This window comes from Equus asinus, chromosome 11, assembly GCF_041296235.1.
Source record: "Equus asinus isolate D_3611 breed Donkey chromosome 11, EquAss-T2T_v2, whole genome shotgun sequence".
NCBI lineage: Eukaryota > Metazoa > Chordata > Mammalia > Perissodactyla > Equidae > Equus > Equus asinus.
This window is the reverse complement of record NC_091800.1, coordinates 16,556,702-16,572,459: the sequence shown is the minus strand read 5'-3', so window position 1 is coordinate 16,572,459 and position 15,758 is coordinate 16,556,702. Positions and strand designations below refer to the sequence as shown.

Genomic DNA, 15,758 nt, shown 5'->3' with positions numbered 1-15,758 from the left:
GTAAGGATCTTATCCAAAACCCTTGAGATTGAACGTGTTCTGCAAACCACAATTCTTCGGATGTTAGAAAAGTAATATCGTGCAGCTACTTTGTATTATGCATCAATCCTGGTAGCATCTGGGTTAGTATTCCATAATCAAAGACATGAAAAATCTCTGCAAAGAAATGTATAAATATTTATACTAAATGGGATAAAGAAAGACAACAAACAGCCACATATTGATTTAAATTAAGTTTTGTCACCCAATGTTTTCCCAAGCATATGACAAAATTTATGGTTTCCCAAGCTTTTAAAAGGATTAGTAAAAAGTAAAAAAAGTTTACTGATTTGTTACATAACATTCAAGGAAACCAGTGTGTTTGTGATGCCTCCTTCTAAACCAACCGCTATCGTTCGTATGTCTCTCCTGTATACAAACTACAGAACCAACATGTGTAGAGTCGTTTCATATTAATGAAAATAGTTGTATACGTGATATGCACACATTTGAGATCTGGGGAAAAACTAAATTCAGTCATATAGAAAATTAATTTACAAAACTAACATATATAATTATATTTGAAGAAGATTTAGTAAGAACTAAGAAATAACCTTCTGAGGGCCTAGTTTGACAATCAATGACAGAGACAAAGTCTTCAACTAATATGTGTAAATTTCTTGATTTCCCTTTTCTGGATGTTTTAAGTGTATTTCTTATAAGAATTATGAGGAGAACAGAAATTTCCCTTTGGAAATACCTTCATGTTTCACATTTCCACAATTCTTATTTATTTATCCACACACACCCCATGCATCTACAATTCTTATTTATCAGTATACACCCATGTAAACTGCTGACATACACTCACACATATACATACATATCATATTCTTTTAAGCAAATCTTAGTATTAAATTAATATGAAGCTAAACAAGAAAACAGGGTAAATTTGTAGAATGTATACTTATTTTGTACATTTTTAACTGTCTCCATTATTCACAAAGTCTTTCTAAATTATGTCTCTCCTTTTTATATCACTCCCTTTATGTTAACTGGCATATAACTGGAATTTCAAATTCTCCCATAAGTACAACATACACAAAACTCAATCATGAACAAAAGAAGCCTAAGTACACTCTTACGCTGAGTTATTATCTCTACAAACCTTTAAACTCAATGTAAAGCTTTCTTATGTATGTTACAAGTGATTTACGGCTTTTTGGGTAAGTTTCAGGAATAAAACCATTGTTCTTACTCAACTAGGCACTTTTGTATGGCAACAGTATTAATAAAATAACAATATAAACATTGATAACATGGGATATAAAAATGTGAATATAATATGATTTGAAATTCTTCAAATAAATATAAAATCTAAGATTTAAAAAGTGCTGCTTCCTTTGCTACTGTGATTTAAAAAAAAAAATTGGCGGGCGGGGTGGCCCGTGGCCTAGTGGTTAAGTTCCCGAGCTCTGCTTCAGCAGCCAGGGTTTCCCCGGTTCAGATCCTGGGCGCGGACATGGCACCGCTCACCAAGACATCCTGAGGCGGCATCTCATATAGCACAACCCGAAAGACCTACAACGAAAATATATAACTGTGTCCTAGGGGCGCTTTGGGGGAGAAGAAGGAGGGGAAAAAAAAGATAGGCAACCAACGTTAGCTCACTTGCCAATCTTTAAAAATAATTTAAAAAATAAACAATTTTCTAAAAGATATTCTCAAAGACCTACTATGCTCAAGATCCCTCTCAGTGCAAAGGTACTCACTAGGTGATCTTTGTTTTCAGAAAGGTTAAAATCTCTAGAATAGCATTACCATCCCCAGCCCAGTCTCCCACTTCACAAGAACCAGTTTTTCTGAATTTCAGCTAACTATGCTGGCACCTCTGACATTTTTCATATTTTAGGGCCTTAGTTCCTTTTCTCTCCAGGCATGGATTCCCTAATTGTTTGTTTACTCTAGTAACTTAGCAAACATTGTAGTTCCACTAGTTGCCAGACTGGGAAAGGACAGGAAAATCTACTTGACTAAATTTAGTATCTTTCAAAACATGGTATCTTGCATTTTCTTGCGTTTGGGGCTAAACGGATAAAAGTCTCAAAAGAAAGAGTATTGGTAAGGTCCATATCTTTGGCTCTGAGGAATTAGGAAAGACCCAAAATATATCTACCCCGAGAGCCAACTGTATTGATTTTAATAGAAAAGATATTAGTAATGAATAGGTCTGAAGTCTGCCAATTTCCCGGGTATTTTTCTCACTGGGACTGTTTTACTGCAACTAGCAGAATAAGCACGCGTGAACTAGTAGTGATAAATGAACGGACTCATCCTATATACCAATAAGTTTTAAAAATAAAAATATGTTAATAATAAAAGCCATCTTAGGAAAGATATTGTACAGATGTAAATTCTAAAACAAAGACTACGTATAGAAAGTAGTCTTTGAATACAACTTATTTGTGTTTTCCCTCTTTCAGAAAACACACACACACATATATACAGAAACTCTACAAAAGACAAAAACAATAGAAAAGAACTAGAGACAGGTTATTTATTAGAAAATATTGTACCCTTAATCACAAAAACTACTAAAGCAAATGAACTAAGACAGAGTAATAAAATTAGTATACTTAGCTAGCAGTTGATCCATTTACAAAAAAGGACCACTTTATCTGTGCTCTTTTCTTTTGCAGAATCCAATAAACTGCCATTATATTCCTTCTAAATGGTTCCATTACAAGGACTCTATAACAACAGCCTAATCTCTTGATAATTATAATAAATGCTTGTAATCAAAGTAGGAACCACTTAAAATAGGAAGGAGAAAGGCTGTTTTCCATCAAACTCATTGTAGTTCTGTGACCTTTGAGGCATTCAGCTACAATACAGCTTTCCCTCCAGTCTTGTTTAAATAAATATTTAAGAAAATACTAGATCGATGATAATTTGGATTGAAGTATTTTAACATTTTTTGTTTCAGAATTTTAAATTGTGTTAACATCAAGAATAAAGGGACATCTTTGCTTAGAGTATAAATTTCTAGAATTCAAATGATAAATGATTTGATTAGATTTGTACTATTTCCTTCAGGGGAAAAAAAGCAATAGTTATTTTAGAAAACCATAACGATGGGCTATTCACAATGCTTATGGCTTTAAGGAAGTATTATTTTCCTAGAAGACGGCCCATCTCAACACTGAGGTTGGGACTGTATTTACTTGAATAAACAATGATTTCCAGAGATCACATAAGTAACTGAAGGCTGATAAAGTTACGGGAAATGACTATGTATGATCAGAATGGCTTTCATCTGCATTTTGTTAGACCAAGCATTGATTTCACTTTTCAGCTGTGAACAGCAAGAGGCCAGCTGTGGCCAGAGTGGGAGCAAACTGCGAAGCAGGGCTACACTAGAGGGGGGATTGCTCAAAAAAAAAAAAACAAAAGGAATACTTTTTAATAAGTCTTAGCAAAAAATCCACTCTTGCTAAATGTCTAGAGACATATATATAGGGGTTTCCAGAAACTGTCAAAAGTGGTGGATCTAATTTGTGACAAAATGAAAGCTTTGTGCCCAGTTGTGAGAATAAATAGAATTATGAGGAGAAAATAAACATGAGAAGGAAAATATAAAATATACTGCCTTCAAGGCAGAAACAACTACATTTTACTTGGTATTCCCAGATGTGCTAAGAGGAAGTTTATGACAGCACATTGAAAAGCAAGATTCCCTTTGTGAAACCTTTCACATTTATTTAACTAAGCACAATCATTGAAAATGACCTTTATCCAAACCCTTCACAGCGGTCTTAAAATGATCTAAAATGACTGCCAGCTATTCTTTAAATAACATTACTTAACTAAAAGTCATTACCCAAGGGTAATATTAAAGTACTGGAAAGTAAATACAAATCTATTTTCAGCAAAATATAACATAGGCTTAATGAAAAATTGATAACATTAAACATCTTTGTCAAAAAGCAAACAAATAATATAAAATTATCTCAGTTTTTCAGAATTGGTAGAGAATGTATGTTTTTCACATTCAAGGCATTTTATTTGCCTCTTGATAGAGATAAGCATCATAGCAAAAGCATCTAAAAAGTAGAAATGTTGTTTAATAGTAAAAATTGTAAGAAAAAAAAGTGCGATGCCCAGAGAAGGCTTTCTAAAATGTTTTAACTAAGTAAACTAAATTTTTATATTTGCCAAATGCAGTATATTTCAGAAAACTAATAGATTTATTTATTTAATGACTTCTCCTACTGTCAAAGTAAGTGTAGAAGATTTGAACATCTCTGTCTTTTCTTTTTCAGTTTACTTTCAATGGAAGGTCAAAGGCTGTTAGTAGACTGAGAGTGGAGGGATGGGTAAAAGCATAGGTCAGGAATAATTGACAGCTGATTACAAAACTACATACTTGTGAATTCTAAGATTTTTAAAAATTCCATCCTTTCATAATGCATTTCTGTTTCAGTTAGGAAAAACTGGACATACTCTGTGGGGAAAAGATTTTCCTCTATTAAGAGGATGATTAGTTCAGTAAATCATGGCTTTGAGATAAAGATGATTACTCTATCTCCTTGATGGGAAGAGGGGAAGGGTATAGGAGGTTCATTTCACCACAAAGCAATTATGCTGAGCCAGAACGTTACCATTTATCACGGCTGAAAGATGACACTCACTGTTAGCCAAGGGAAACTGCTACTCAAATGCTCCATCTAGATCAATACACCGTGTTTTTTTTTCTTTCTCCTAGCAAAAAGTAATTATACGACAGAAACTTCACAATCAATACCTTCTCAGGCTAACTTGAAGTTGGCTATATAGGCGTGAAGGTATGGCACTGTCAGCTGTCACTGAAGTCTGCCCCATTAAATCCAAATTAAGCCTGTTTTTCTGTGCTGTTAATCAAATCTTTCCTAGTGTTGTTTCAAGTCCTCAATACGGTTCCTCAGAAATAAAGTGTTGTCAGGTTTTGTTCTTGTTTTTTTGTTATGAAAGCATACCAAGTTACTACCGGCCACACGACAACATAGGAGAGTTGCCATTAATTAACCTATTAGTATTTTTCAAGGAAACAAAGAGAAAAAAAGAAAAGAAAAAATCAATTCACAAGGAAAAAACAATCAATGTCCCCACTCAGTTAAAAATAAAGTACTTCTGGAAGCATGTTTCCTAGTCTTCCAGTTGAGGCTCTGACCTTCTTTGAACTTCTGAGATCCATAAACAGAACAATCTACAATTTTATAATGTGCAACTGAATTTTTCTCAAGATAAACAATCCTTGCAGTTAGATCATAGATGATTATACATATGTTTATTTTATATACATGGATAAAGATAGGTGTTACAATCATTTGAAAATCTATCCAAATGTCAATTTGACAACTGCTTTCTGTAAGATAGAGTTTAGTCTTATAAACTAATCTCATATATCAGAAAAGGTTAAAGGGCATGGAAAAATCACTACTTCAGTGAAAAAAATTTTGACATCCAATTTTCAAGTTGATTTATCAGTGGAAAGCTAAAATTGATAGGTTGCCATTACTGGGGAGTAGCCTGTCTAAGAAAGCCGTTACAAAACCTCTCATTTTGATTTTGCCACATTAATCAATACAAACCTATACTGTTTCAATTTTTAAAACATTGATCTTCTGTTATAAGCTTAGTGCAGCCACATTTATCAACAATCAAAAAAAAACACAACATATTTTTAAACAAAGGTTCAGAAAATAAAAAGATCAAATGAGATTCAGGTTTATTTCCCTTGTTGGTTAATTATTGTTACCAAAATCTGTTTAATCTAGTTAATCAAGAAATTGAGCCAAATTTTTTTTTATTTAAGGACATAAGTATTACTTTTCACTTTGTTCTCAATTTTAGTTACTCCAGCATTATCTCCTAGGTTTCTCAGTTATTTAGTTGTAGTTTCAGATTATTCTAGAGTTATTCTAAGTTATTCTAAATATTTACAATTAAACAGAAAAGTTATACAGTGAGTGAATTATTTAAAATACAAAAAGGTTTTGTCAATCAATAGATGAAAGCAATAGCAGAAAATGACATAAAACATTTTGAAACAATTTCAGACTGTGCAGTAGAAATATTTGGGGGGCACAGAAGACAAATATTTCTTAATTCACAACTGTATGGATGAAAATTCTGCTAATAAAATAGGAATTTTGCTCAAAGTCATCCATTGTGTTCTGGAAGATTCAAAGTAGAAAATATAAAAATGAATGTGCTTTGCCATTTGTGTATTTGTTGTCACTGTATTAGTATTTTACTATAAGTGCTACCAAGAATCTAGAGGAGGGGGCCTGCCCAGTGGCTGAGTGGTTAAGTTCACACGCTCCGCTGTGGCAGCCCAGGGTTTTGCCGGTTCGGATACTGGGCATGGACATGGCACCACCCATCAGGTCACACTGAGGCAGCGTCCCACGTGCCACAAATAGAAGGACCTGCAACTAAGATCTACAACTATGTATGGGGGGATTTGGGGAGATAAAGCAGGGGAAAAAAAAAAGAGATTGGCAACAGTTGTTAGCTCAGGTGCCAATCTTTAAAAGGAAAAAGAATCTAGAGGAAATGGGGGCTGGCCCAGTGGTGTAGTGGTTAAGTTTGCCAGCTTTGCTTTGGTGGCCCACGGTTCATGGGTTTGAATCCCAGGAGTGGACATACACCACTCATCAAGCCATGCTGTGGCGGCATCCCACATAAGACAGGGGAAGATTGGCATGGATCTTAGCTCAGGGCCAATCTCCCTCACCAAAAAAAAAAAATCTAGAGGGAATGAGTGGAAGGAATGCTATTATGGACTAATAATCCTGCCTTGAAAAAATTTTCCAAAATAAAAGCATTTAAGTTCAAGTTATATATTTTATAAATATATTTGTTTTATATTTAGAAACATTATATATTTTCTATTATATACTTAGAAAATATAAACATATTAAAAATTTGCCACATTAAAATAATTATTTATACAGACATGAAAACCATCACATTTACCATGGATTTCCATAGAAAAATATATAAAATATTATGAGACAATGGAGAGGATGGGGAAGTGACGTCAATCATACATGTTAACTGTTATTTATTAAGAATCCCTTCCCACATGTGTGTGGCATTGTGGTGAGTCTTATAAAAAGCCAGATTAATGGATAACTGGCTTTCAGGCCCTGCCCAGTGAGTATGAAACAGATTACATTAAAAGAGATTTTATTGTATTAGGTACATATTACAGACAAAACATTTCCACCTAACATGTTAAGTAAAAGAAAATATTAACTTCTTAAAGGTGTGAACCCAGAAACATAAGATTTCTATTCTTTAACTAGGTAGAAATAAAATGATTAAACAAAAGAAAAGCAAGACCAAAAACATTTACCATAAAAAAAATTGTAAAGTTAAAACAAAAAATATTTAAAATTTACATTGTAGATAATCAAGAAGTATTCTGTAGAAAATACATACACACATTCATGCCAACCTTAATTTACCAAAGTGTAAAATAATAAAGCTGAGCTGCTGTAGAACTTACTAAAATTTTCTTTTTTTTTGAGGAAGATTAGCCCTGAGCTAACATCTGCCACCAATCCTCCTCTTTTTTGCTGAGGAAGACTGGCCCTGAGCTAACATCTGCGCCCATCTTCCTCTACTTTATATGTGGGATGCCTACCACAGCATGGCTTGACAAGTGGTGCATAGGTCTGCACCCAGGATCCGAACCAGAGAACCCCAGGCCGCTGAAGCAGAACATGCGAACTTAACCACTGTGCCACTGGGCCAGCCCCTAAAATTTTTAATAAAGGAAAGACTCAAAAAAGGTTACCTGAAGAACAAAAATAATCCTAGAAGAAGAAAATGTAATACAATTAATGCAGAGTTTCAAACATAGGATACCTGAGCCGACAGCGGCAGGAGTATACTTTTCAAAGAAGAAGGTAACATGAAAAAGTGGATAAAATCTTCAAACCAAATTCCATTTGATGATCCTCAAGTGAGCTCTTAATTAACTTTGGGAATGGTGCAATATTATATTCTTTTCTCTCTAGAAAAGGTAGTCCGTTTGCAAAACAGACATGATTGAAAATGGTTAAGTATTTTTTAAAAATCATTTTAAAATTCTAGGTTGTAGGTGCTAAAGTACTCTGATTTGTAAAAAAAGTTTAAGAGATCACTGACAAATATAGGCTATAACCTGCTGAGTGATTAAATTATTGATTTTGATTAAATATCAGGCACTTCTGGAGATGTAATACTCTTACATATTTCAAGGGAACTCCTTAATGTCTCAGAGATGTAATTTACTACTTAGAAATTTTTACTAAAGGCAAAAAGGATCTATTTAGGTATAAAAGTTTAATATAATTAAATACTCTTTAGAACATGACAAATGATTCAATAATAACAAAGTACTAACATTGAAAATCGATATTCCTAATGTTCATGGTTTTTCCTTCTATTTTCTGGCCTCTTCTTTGGTGTCTTGGTCAGTAAGCCACTGCAGGCTGCCCCCATCAGTATGTTTGTGACTGGGCCTGGATATTGGAGTCTCTTTTCTTTTCAATCTTTATCTGAGTTAGTTCTAGAAACCACCTGGGACTCTGCGCAAGATTTACCTTTCCAGATGGGACTCTCATATGGCCAGGTCACCAGATCCCAGTCCAATACCCATCCTCCTGCTGCTTCATCACCATCCCAAACATAGAAGAAAACACCCATTACAATAGCTAAGAAAAATAGCATACATACACACACACAAATTTGTATCTTTTCCCTATTCACCTTTTAAAATACTTATATTTTATCAACATTATTCTTATCAAGGTCAAATTTTATGAATGATTTTAGTCATTTTCCACTTTCCCAACTTTTATATATCTCCTACCTCTTTTCACGTCTTTTCCAGCAATAGAGCTATATAAAATGTATCCTGTTTACTGACTGTTGTCTCTGGGCTAGGACAATGCCCACACCAGACAAGTCACATCTCCTGGCCAGGCCCTGACCTGCTCACCCACAGTGGTCTCTCAGTGCTCCTCTCTCTCTGCATCCAGTCAGTCCAAATGTTCACTTAAGGCTATTCTTTCCAACCACACACTGACAGGAGTTCCCCTGAGCATGCGGAGCCCCGTAATTCTCTGAAGTAGACTCAACTTTTTATTTGAGCTTTATGGAACGACCTCTGTTCTACTTCCTCATTCCCCCTTAATAACGCTATTTATAGTTTATACACTGATTAAGAATAACTTGTTCCTGAGTGGCATTATTTTAATTTATGACTTTAGACAATATATTTTCTTCTATTCTCAACTGTGACTGCTCTTAAAAATTCTACCAGTCATCTAACTTCCCATATTTTAAGGCCACCTAATTCACCTAATTCAGGGAGTATTCCTATGTGGGAAATTTTGATGAATGCTTTACTTATCTCTTCTAAAGGCTAAGTCTAAATTTCTCTTCCCTAGAATTCTCTTAGAATTCGAATTTCCCCAAATATGTAAGATACTGGCATGTATGATCACTGTGCAATGAGATGTATATCCTGCTGGCATGAATATGTTTAAGGACAAAGGGCAAAGCAACTATATTATGAATCAGTACCTGCTGGTCCACAGATTATATAAAGGCAGATGGCATGAGGAAATCATGTGCTAAGGTGGCATTGTTAATATCTAGACTGATTACTCTTTTGTTTCTATTAAAAGTTCAAATTGAAATACAGCCAATAAAAGTCTAAACTAGGGACTAAATTGAACTAAAGTTTCCTTTCTTGTCAAAATTAAGCATTTTCATTTTCAGTTCCACTTAGCTTATGAATTTTTAGTTCATGTTACAAAATTGAGACAATTTTATTATTACTGAAGTGGATATTATAATTATAGTGTAACAGTTTATGAAAATGTAGACCAATTACAAAGTTGAGATAAAAAGAGAGTGAATAAGAAAGGAATAAGGCCTTACTTCTAGGCTTATGTAGGAATGATAATAAATAACAATTTAGTTATTTTCTTCATTAATTCATTAATTTTACAATAATCTATTGACCATCTTTATGTAAATTAATGCTTTCTGAAATATATAATTTACCACTCAAAAGGCGTTTTATGCTATATAAAAATAACAACGAAATCACTGACTTCAAAATTTACTTGGTACTTGTGTCTCTTTTATGTTCCCTGTACTTCTGACAATGAAGTAACAAAGACAGCATCAAAAAAGGTATGGGTAATGGCGTTTTGACCACTCCCACTGAAACTTGTGGCCATTTGCCTCTTGTTTAAGAAAGCACTGAGCTAAAGGGATAAAGAAGTCGTCATGAAGAGATTCTATGGGATTCTGGTATCATGAATACTACAGAAAAACCTCGTTATCATGTCATCAGAGTTTCAGCCCTAAATGATAAATACCCTGGCTATTACCCTACATAAGAGGTTTCCCCTCACATTCATCACCCAGAGGTACTATATTGCTTGTTTCCTTTTCTCTAGTGCCCTGTGACCTCGTTTTAACATTCAGTATCATATGACATGAACGCCTATTATATCTGTCATGGCTAAAGAATAAGTGTTTTTTTTCCCACTCCTCATCAATTTAGTTTTACAATTGAGTATTAAATATAATTATACATAGAAGAATATAATAAAAAAGATGAAACAATTTTTATGAATATAAAGTAACACCGTTATAATAATTAGTCAGATAAACTAGTTTGGAGGGGGTGGAAAATTTCATTAAGGACAAAGAAGATTACATTCTTTTTCTTATAAACCCCTAGTTCTGATTTAGTATCACCATAGGCAGGTCATGACCTCTCAAGACTTATTTTCTTATCTGTAAAATTGAGTTGCCTACACAACCAGGACTAATCTTTGGCTGGGCATTCAAGATCTTCTTTGATTGAATTTGAACTCTATTTTGCAGTCTTATCTTTAACTACTACCATTCTCATACTTTATTCTGGATAATTTAATGCAATGAAATAAGCCTGGCTGTCTCACCCTGTGCTACTCCTTGGAACTGGAAAGTCTGAATATTCATCTGTTTCTTTATAAAGCATACAGTCTAGCTAAGGCTTCAGTCAAATATCACTAAATATTGCTTTATATTAATATTATAACTCCTAAGAATTGGTATGATCTCACAAACTAGACTCTAGCTCCTCGGGGCTGAGACTGATCCTTACACATCTCTGTATTCTACACAGTGTGTAGCGCAGTGGCCTGCTGTGTGTTGTATCACAGAATAGTTGTTATATATGTATTAATTTGGATGGAAGAAAGTTCCATTAATATCTCATTTGGGGGAATACACTTTCTTCCATCATATGATCACTATGATAAATGGAGAGAAAGCATATGATAAAATTATACATCTATTCAGGATAAAAAACTTTAACAAACTAGGATGGGAAGGGAAGAGAACTTCCTTTATCTGATAAATAATATTTACTAATAAACAAACAACCATACAGCAAATATCACGATTATGGCAAAATATTCGAAGCTTTCCCCTATCAGAATTTATTGTGAAGTTACTATGAAGGCAGGAGTCAAATGGCTTGCACGATGATATGAAATGGTAAAGCACTGGGCCGAGAAAACAATTTAAAATCAGTTAGAGACAACTGGAAAGCCATCTGGGATAGGTAGGTAAAAATCACTGGAATCTGAGCTAGAGGCTTATTCATCGGAAGAGGTGAATTTCAACAAGGTTATGGAATGAGAGACAGCACTTTGCTGCTTCAAGACAGACGTTTCAGATGTAAAAGTCCGGAAGCATTTGTATTTGGGGGAAATTAACCGGCAAAACTATAGAAAATAGAGATTATTGCTATACAGAAAGGGATATCCTGTCAAACGTTAATCCACAAAGCACAGCTCCTTCTCACTGCCAGCCTCAAGAGTTCAGCCTATATGGACCGTTTAGTCCTTCACTAGCAGGGGACTGGGTCCTGCCATATGACTCCCTCCACAATCACTGCTTGTGTTTAAGTTAGCTTCTTTCTCTACCTAGCGTGTCACCATCTCTGCTGCTGGTCCTTGCAGTTCATTCGTCTGATACTGCTTTTGATGAACATCAATAATCCTGCCATCACTGTAGCTCATTCCTACAGTTGGCAGAGAAGTCTGTATCATTTCTTAGTCTCTGTTTGGTGAAAATGCAAAACAAAAACCCCAAATCAAAGAAACTTAGCCTGTCAACAAACAAAACGTTTCAGAGTGTAATCTTGGTTCTTATCAGCTCTTTCCCTATTTCTTAGCTTTTTAAAGAAAGAGGAAAACAATGGGTGATGAAAATGCCTTTCCACACCATAGAATTTATCCTCTCACCAGAATGGAAGTAGGTCTGAAAATTTGCTAGGAAAAAATGCTGGACAGGGCCCCTCAATACATGAGTTCCCCAGCCTGCACAGGAGGGTGCCACACTGTTAACCCTAAGCAGGCTTATAGCAACTTTTCTGCAGTCTCCCTTTCCTAGAGCATGTGCCCACAACTTCACAATCCCTTTTGCTAACTACTCTAAAACTCTAAATCTCTCTCTCCCTCATCAGTCCAACAGTTCAGAAGAAGGACATCCTATTCCTTCCATCATCAGTCTCACTCTAAGACTCCAGCCTCCTGGAGACTATTCCTCAGGTCTTGTGCAATTCTGGACAACTGAGATAATTTATAGAATGAAGGAAAAGAAGGAAAAGAAGAAAAATGAACTAAAGGGCATGCATGACACTAAAGTATTTGCCTTTTTCCAAAAGTAAGATTTGTCACTTACAAATCTAACACTATAATTGTACTATAGTTTAAGTGACAGAAGTTCCAAATAAGGAAAAAATTCAGGCTTATAAAAATTTTTACAGAAACCACAGCAGTGAAATTAAATTTAAATAAATTAAAAATGAAAGAAACAACATTCTTAAAAAGTGATGAAGGCTTTCACTCTGGAGAGATTGCAACATTCAACTATAGCAGCTCTATCAATGAACAAATACCAGACAGGAACTTCCCAATGCTTCAGGGCTCTGTACTTCACACCAGTACCCTTAATGGAAAAGTTAATGCAGCCTTGACTAAAAGAGCTGCTCAGCTGCTGCAGTAAAACCTTTAGATAATGGAAATAGTGGGTCATTTTTCAAATTTTCCCTATTCTTGACCAAAAACAAAAGTTAAAAAAAAGAAATAAAACAAATAACAAGAAAAAGGTTTACATTTTATACTATCCAACTAGTCCCCACACAAACTGCATCCTAGTTAGACATTTTCCCCTCATAAATACTTCTGAGATAAAATATTTAACCCGGAAACATTACCTTTCATATAGTCAAGAATTAACAACTTATCTATTAAGTAACTGGAAACAACAGTCATATTAATTCAGGTAATTATGAGTAAAAAAAGTAACTTAGGAAACATGCCTAATGTTCTTCCTAAATTCCCTCAGTCTTCTGACTTAATATATTCAAGATAATTTGTTATTACAAAGTCAAAGTTCTGTCATTTATTAAAAATTTCAACCTCTTAAATGCTATGATTTCATGTATAGTTTCTGGAAACATATGTTAACTTGCCACCTTGCTATATATTTGCAAAAGGATGACATAAGGTGTATCCCTTGTTTGTATTATATAAAAACACTGTTGCAAACATCTTTTATGCAACAGAAGTAAAGAACGAAATATGAAAATGCCATGTTTAACCATGATTCATCTAAGGTGAAGGGAGGGAAAACAAAAAGTCAAAGTCAAGAGGATGAGGCTTGATATAATCTCATTCTTTGAAAGAATAAAAGAGGCCAGCCCAGTAGTGCAGTGGTTGAGTTTGCACGTACCCCTTCTATGGCCTGGGCTTCATGGGTTAAGATCCCAGGCAGGGACCTACACACTGCTCATCAAGCCATGCTGTGGCAGCATCTCACATACAAAATAGAGGACGATTGGCACAGATGTTAGCTCAGCGACAGTTCCTCACCAAAAAAATAAAATAAAATAAGAGGATTTTCTAAGATTTTCTTTTTTGAAACAACTCCACAGAAATATTGTAACTGTCTTAAATTTCATTTGGAAAATTCAATAAAAACCTGCTGAACAAGTAAAAGAGCACGTGAATATGGGAGATGAGATGGCATGATGAAAAACTCTTGAATCAAAACAGATGTTTTAGATTATTTTTCAAAAATTCAAAGAAAAGAATGTACACAACAAATGGGACTTCATCAGACTAAAGAGCTTCTTCAAGGCAAGGGAAAACAGTATTGAAACAAAAAAAACAGCCCACTAATTGGGAAAAAATATTTACAAGCTACTTATCTGACAAAGGGTTAATCTCCATAATATATAAAGAACTCACACAGCTCAACGACAAAAAAACAAACAAACCAATCAAAAAATAGGCAGAGCACACGAACAGACATTTCTCCAAAGAAGATATAAGGATGGCCAATAGACACATGAAAAGATGCTCATCATCACTAATCATTAGGGAAATGCAAATCAAAACTACACTAAGATATCACGTTACACCTGTTAGATTGGCAAAAATTTCCAAAACCAAGAGTGACAAATGTTGGAGAGGTTGTGGAGAAAAAGGAACCCTCATACACTGTTGGTGGGATTGCAAACTGGTGCAGCCACTATGGAAAACAGTATGGAGATTTCTCAAAAAGTTAAAAATAGAAATACCTTATGACCCAGCCATCCCACTACTGGGTATCTATCCTAAGAACCTGAAATCAGCAATTCCAAGAGTCCCATGCACCCCTATGTTCATCGCAGCATTATTTACAATAGCCAAGATGTGGAACCAACCTAAGTGCCCCGCAACTGATGATTGGATAAAGAAGATATGGTATACTACTCAGCCATAAAAAAGGACAAAATCGTCCCATTTGCATCAACATGGATGGACCTTGAGGGTATTAAGCGAAATAAGCCAGACAGAGAAAGACGAACTCTCTATGACTGCACTCATAGGTGGAAGTTAACATATAGACAAGGAGAAATGATCGGTGGTTACCAGGGAAAAGGGGAGGATGGGGGGAGGGTACAAAGGGTGAAGTGGTGTACCCACAACATGACTAACAAAAATGTACAACTGAAATCTCACAAGGTTGTAATCTATCATAATCTTAATAAAAAAAAAATTCAAAGAAAAGAATGTACACTATGAGTTTTAAATCAGATTTTAACTTGGTAAATAATCACAATCTAGTAGAAGCATCCAAAAGTTGGGTATGTACTTTTTGAAAGGCCAGCAAAGAAATGCCAAAGGTCATTTGTAAGAGTTAGTTATCCATAAATGAAAAAATAAACCTACACACACTTTAAGAATTTTTTAAAAACTCCCCAAAAGCTTTAAAATCAAAGGCTGAATTTTTACTTTACAGCATTGTGGGTGATATTGTTTCTCTCGGAAAAAATTTACTAATAAATGATGCTCTCCCACAGTTGTATTTAACAAAGTTATTTCTACTAATATTCCAGTCATGTATTTCTACATATTTGTAAAAATACAATGCCAATTAATAAATTCTTTCATTTAGATAATAGAATTATAAAAGAAAACTGACCTAATAATTAGGTAAATTATTAGAAATCAGAACAGTGAAGATATCTTTTTAAGTCTCTGTAAATGTTTTGGGCTTAAAATATGCTGATGAATATTTCAATGATCAAAGATAATACTGCACATATTTAAATTAGAAAAGTAAAACAGTAAAAGTGCCAGTAAGTTATTACTTAGGTTTCCTTTTAAATTACTAATTTGAAA

At 34.5% G+C, this 15,758-nt stretch overlaps 1 protein-coding gene across 9 annotated transcripts in view; it reads right to left on the bottom strand.

Annotated features, from left to right (window-relative positions):
* The window catches only part of NBEA (neurobeachin), a 680,233-nt gene that overhangs the window by 254,083 nt on the left and 410,392 nt on the right, over positions 1-15,758 (bottom strand). The gene's annotated exons all lie outside the window — the stretch shown is intronic.